Below are 5,972 nucleotides of genomic sequence, written 5' to 3' on the forward strand. Positions count from 1 at the left end.
CTTCATTTTAATTTCTTAAATTTAGGCAATAATATCTTTGAAATCATGAGTTTAATAGATTTTTCTTATGAATAGTAAAATAAAAGTATGCTTAATAAAATAAAAATATATTCAGTTGTTTCCCAAAAGTGGTACACTATAAATGTTTAAAAAGATAATTCTGTGAGTGTTGTATGAGAGAGATTGGGTGGGGGAGTAGAACAGGGGATTATTTTAAGAGCTATTGAAATACTGAGAAATGATGAAGTCCTGACTAAAAAAAGCCTTATTGGCAGGGATGGTAAAGAGGGGAAGGGATTTAAAAGAGATTTAGGAACTAGAATAGACAGGACTAATTAATTAGAGGAAGGTAGGGATATTTATGAACTAAAACCTGGATTTGGTGACTAATTAAGTGGAAGGGTGGAAGATTACAGAAAAGGAAGAATCTAAGTTAGTTGCAGGTCTCTTGTCTTTCCCTCAAAAATATAATTTGATGAAATTTTCTTTTAAATTATAAATACAATATGTTCTTACTGTAACAAGTGAAATAATTTAAAAAGTACAAGATAATTAAAAATCTCTCCCCTTTCATATCCCCCTCCCCTCCCCTTATAACATTGAGGGTAGCAATTTGTGTAGCTTTTCACATGTTCTTCATGTGTATGTGTTTATGCACACACATGCATAATTTTGATGAGTATTTTTTATACAATGAGGTCATACTGCATATATATATGCATAAATATATATATATATATATATATATATATATATTTATATTTACATTTCCCTGCAACTTGGTTTGCTCAATAATATTTCAGCAGATATGCAGATATACACCTAGGTCAATATATATCAATCTAACTCATGCTTTTAAAATTTATGTTTTGTGGTTTATCTTCTTATATCCTTTTACTTAATCTACCTCTGTCCTTGTGTTTCAAGTGACTTTCTTGTAGACAGCATATACTCAGATTATATTTTTTTAACCCACTCTACCAATCCCTGTCTTTCAATTTGGTATTTTTAGACGATTTTCATTGGAGGTAATCATGCTGTAACAAACTAACATAAGGTGGGTAGCTTAAAGCAATAGAAAATTAATCCCTCACAGTTCTGAAGGCTAGAAGTCTGAAATCAAGATGTTAGCAGGGCTCTGATCCCTCTGAAGCCTCTAGAGGAGGATCCTTCTTTACCTCTTCCAATCTCATTGCCTCACGCATTCCTTGGCTTGTAGCAACGCCACTTCAGTCTCTTCCTTTGTCTTCAAATGGCCCTCTTCCTCTGTGTCTGTGTATATGTGTCATGTGATGACATGTGTTCTCCTTTCTCTGTGTGTCTGTGTCCATATTTCCCTTTTCTTTTTCTTTTTCTTTTTTTTGAGAGAATATGTTTATATTTACATGGTACATTTTAAAGCAATAGCTACATTGGTCATACCTACTAGAAACCATAAAAAAGTTAAGAACTAAAATGTACATCATACACTTGTGTCTGTCTGTCTGTCTGTCTATCTATCTATCTATCTATCTATCCACACATGGATAGATAGATATTTTACACAGAGATTTTAAAAAGGCTTATTATTAAAGAATCAGTACAACAGGGTTTTCAGTGTACAGGTAAAGAATGAATTATGCTTCAAGTACTTTAATTTGTTAATGTGAGCAGTTTGGAGAGAGGGTCAAGGGACACTTCCAAACAGAAAATCCTTTGATTAATGTTTTGTTAACACAGATACAAAAATAAAATCTAAATAATTTCCCTCAGATGGTTGACTTCAGTATGGCAAAGGTGACTGGAAATATACTTACACACTGTTGAGCTGCAGTGTGGCAAGTAGAGAGAGACATATCTACATCAATGTCCCCATGGCTGTCCTTGTGCCCTCAACCTTCACAAAACAAAAAGTACGTGCAGAGTAAAATTCACTAGCATAACTCTTCAAAGGGGTAGAAAAGGAGAAGAGGTAAAGGAAGATAGAAACAGATAATGACCAAGTAGAGAAGACAAACAAAAAGTGGCCAGGGGCCAGGGGAGGGTATAGCTCAAGTGGTAGAGTGTATGCTTAGCATACGTGAGGTTCTGGATTCAATCGCCAGTATGTCCTCTAGAAACAAATAAACCTAATTACCTCCCTCCCCCCTGCCAAAAAAACCCCAAAAAACAAAGACAAAACATAAGCAGCCAGGATATATGTATTCTGACTAAGATAAATAGGAGCACTTGAACTGCGGGTTGTGCTTTATAGAGACTGAAGGCTGGCTGAAAGTTTTCTAGATGTTCTTCAGGCAGGGAAGTGACTCTGTTTTCTTGTATCACTGGATTGACAGCTCTCTGCTCCTTCCCCAAACTAGAAAGCCCGATCCAGTCACTCTATCAAATGAGAATGTCTTCCAAGGAACACATAGGCACACTGGGTATTTACAGTGATGAGCTGATAGAGGAATGCAATGGGCTCCCAGAGGAGCTGAAAAGATTCCCATGAAGGTAAGTGTGCTAGCACTTTCGCAGTGGCAGACTGGAGAAAAGTCCCTTTCCTCAAAGACTGATGTCCTGTGTGCAGTAGAGAAGGGATGGGGGAAGTGGGAAGAGAGGGATCAGGCCATGCCCTCAGCTGGCAATTACCACAAGAAGATCCTGATGGGAAGAACAGCCAATGTTGACAAGCCTGTCCCCTGTGGTATCCACAACATTCTGATTGTACTATGCCAGGTACAGGTAATCACTCTTCACTTTTCTTTCTGTGTTAAGATTTGGCTGTTCCTTACAATATATTAGAAAAATACTCTTTTCCAGCTAATTAGGAGCCTCCTACAATATAGCAATGCAACAAGTGGACCCAGCCTATTGGGTCCCATCTCTGCACCCGAAGCGGCAAGTCTGAGTTTGGAGTTGCAGGAGAAAGATGCTTAGGCGTTGGAAGGGTTTTACGTATGGCCTTGTTTCTTCCCAAGCACAAATGAAGAATTTGATGACATGAAATTGAGTCCAAAATGAACACAAAAACACAAACCCATGAACAAAATGCAACCCACCACTCTTCAAATTGATGACATTTAAAATTTCCCACAATTAATAGAAAATAGCCAATGAGGGGGAAAAAGTTCCTATAGTTTTATTTACCACAACTTTAGTGTTTCTCAACTGGAACACTGCTTTGTGGTTAAATGCACTATTTGGTTTGCAGAACAATGAGCAAAATTTCTTACTTCATTAGCATTTTCTTCTCATATTGCTACGTTTTTAAAAGTGGTGGTGACACAACTTTAAAAAGTTCTACTTGAGGGGTAACTGAGGAGGCTCAAAGAAACCTGAAATCCCCTTTCTAGCCCTGGTCCCAGAAGTGGCGATGCAGTTTAAAGAATTGTCCTGATTCTCACAAATTAACCTGAAGTAAAGGCTCAATTCTTAGTCATTTTACAAGTGAATGTTTTGCATCAGTGAATAACTGATAGATTTTTTTTTTTTTGGTAGAGGTGACAGAAGATAATGATGGATTCAAGAGACAAACTGCAGCTTACATGGGATTTGGCTTTATAAAAATTAAAGCGATGTTATTTTATGGTAGAAGCTTGTTTGTTAACTAGCTCACCTCCTATACATAATAACTGACTTTGAAATAATAGGTTAAAATACTTCCGGTCGAGTTTCATCATTCTGACATCCCATTTCCACAGGAATCCGAGGAAGCTCGTTGTCAACAGGCAAGCCAAACCAAGAGAAAGGTAGTCTTTGGTGTTCTTGGAAAAACCAGCGACAAAAATCACCAAAAATCAGCAGTTCCAACTGCAGGCAGCTTTGAACTGGAAGAGGTGGGCAGGAAGGGCATGCAATCAACACATGTGTAAGATAGCTTGATTACAGAGTATTCATAGTACATGAGCATTCATGCAGAGGTTCCTTTCCTTAGAAAACTGCATGCGTGCGTGTTTCCAGTGGGGGTGGCACGGGGTGCAGAGTCCACCAGGCAGCTTCCTCAGGCCGGAATGGCACCTCAGGTACCCAGGAGCAGGGGAGAAGATGAGAGCATGTAGGAGACACGTTCCCTTGGGGCTGTGGATGGAGGAGGGGGAGGGAGGGAAACTGAGTCACACAGCTGCTTTGTGCTTCCTTTAGCAGCACCTGCATATCACTCTGCAGTGGTATCAGGCCCAAAGGGGCAGGTAATAGCAAATACAGGGGACCAAGAAAGACAAGTCAATAAGCCATCTACTGGAGGCAAAACTTCTCATCGCCAGTACGGCATGAGCACAGGTCTGTGCAGTCTCCCTCCGGGTCTGACATACAGTGATGGAGTATGCTGTCCGCACCACAAACAGCTCACAAGTTGGATCCAAGTTCTCACGGAGTCAGGCGCATCCTGAAGGTGGCCCCTCTGGTTTTCCTCGTGGTTGAACATGTCCTAGCAATACACACACTGGGAATGCTCTCTGTCCTCCTTCCACTACCAAGATTTGCCCTGGAAGGGCTATGTCCTGATCACACTGCCCTCCCTGCCCCCACCCCCTGCACAGATGCCAAAGTCTGGGTCCACAAAGGGGTAATTGTAGTCATGCTTAGGGATCTCGCCCTTGGCGAAGGGCATGTAGTAGTCTGCGTCCTCCAAGGAATCCAGGTATTTGCTCCTTGCCCGTGCTGGTGGGTAATCCTCGTAGCGTGCCATCCAGATCTTCTCCCTGGGATTGATACACACAGTCTCCTCCTTGTCATCCTCCCAGGAGCTTACCTGGCAGTATGGCCTTGGCATTAGGCTGTTCAAGGTGATACTGGCCTGCGGGGTGTGGGTCATGGAGGTGGCCCAGGGTGTAAATCCTCTGGTACTCAGAGGATAGGGGGAAGGAGATTGTCCAAAGAGTTTGTTCCCTCTTCTGAGACAAAGTAGAAGAACTGACTGCAGCTGTTGTAAAAACATCGTCATCACCATCACTTCATTATGGATGGTGGGAGATGCTGCTGCTGAGCTTTCTGTAAGGTCTTTGATTGCTTTCCTCACTCAAGGCTTTGGACATTAAATCCAAACTTCCTGTTGCCGACCTTCCAATGATGCAAGGTTGGGTTGGCTTTGGTGTAGACCAAGTTCTTTCTTCAATAGCATTCCAATACTACCAGTTTGTCTTTCTGTCATTCACTGTGGATGAGAAAGCCGCTTTGTCCATTGCCATCAGGGTTCATGACCTTACAGATTCCGCTCTCCTTCCTGTGGGAACGATCCCCTACTGGAGTCATATCAGGTCATAACCGCAGCCTTAACATGCACAATATAGCTGTCCTCCTCCTGGTGTTTCTTCAGTCATTTTCCTTTTCAGCTACATGCCTGTCCCGCAGCAGTGGACAGCTTTGCTCCCTTGTCTTCCTGTCTGCTCACCCCCTCCTTCTTCATATCTTTGGAGACCACTTGATTTGGTTGGGGGGGGGGGGGAGGGTGGCTAGAGACAAAGGGGCTGCCCCATAAGGCAGAAGGGGAAGAGGGCTACCAGAGTGTGGAGTGCGGGGGCAGGGGCATAGACAAGCTCGGGGTAGAGGTTGGGGGCAATATAATCGCCTGCCCAGGGGTGAAGCACACTGGGGCTGGGGAGTGGGCAGAAGGGAGAAGGGAGAGATTTGGACAGAACAAGTGTGGTGCTGAGCAGCAGGGACTGTGAGAGCAGGAGAGGAGGCCTGGCTGCTGGAAGGGTCTCAGTCTCCAGTTGCCCCAGGGCCAGGCCAGTCATGGTTTTGAGGAAGCAAAGGGAGTCTTACCTATCTAGACTCCACCGATTTACTCCATTTTGGATTCTTACTGCCAACAAGAGGAGCTGCCCTCTTCTTATAAGGACACCAGTCATATTATATTAGGGTCCACCCTAATGACCTCAACTTAACTTGAGTACAACTGCAAAGACACTTGCTGTAGATTGAATGTTCCTGTTCCCCCCAATTTCATATTTGAAACCTAATTTCTAATATGATGGTATTTGGAGGTGAGAGCTTTGGGAGGTGATTAAATC

The 5,972-nt window shown here is 42.4% G+C and overlaps 1 pseudogene; it reads right to left on the reverse strand.

Moving 5' to 3' along the window:
* Nucleotides 1-4,073: 4,073 nt before the first annotated feature.
* Nucleotides 4,074-5,696, reverse strand: LOC105087997 (sprouty-related, EVH1 domain-containing protein 2-like; annotated as a pseudogene).
* Nucleotides 5,697-5,972: the final 276 nt, after the last annotated feature.

The sequence above is a fragment of the Camelus dromedarius genome, chromosome X (genome assembly GCF_036321535.1).
Source record: "Camelus dromedarius isolate mCamDro1 chromosome X, mCamDro1.pat, whole genome shotgun sequence".
NCBI lineage: Eukaryota > Metazoa > Chordata > Mammalia > Artiodactyla > Camelidae > Camelus > Camelus dromedarius.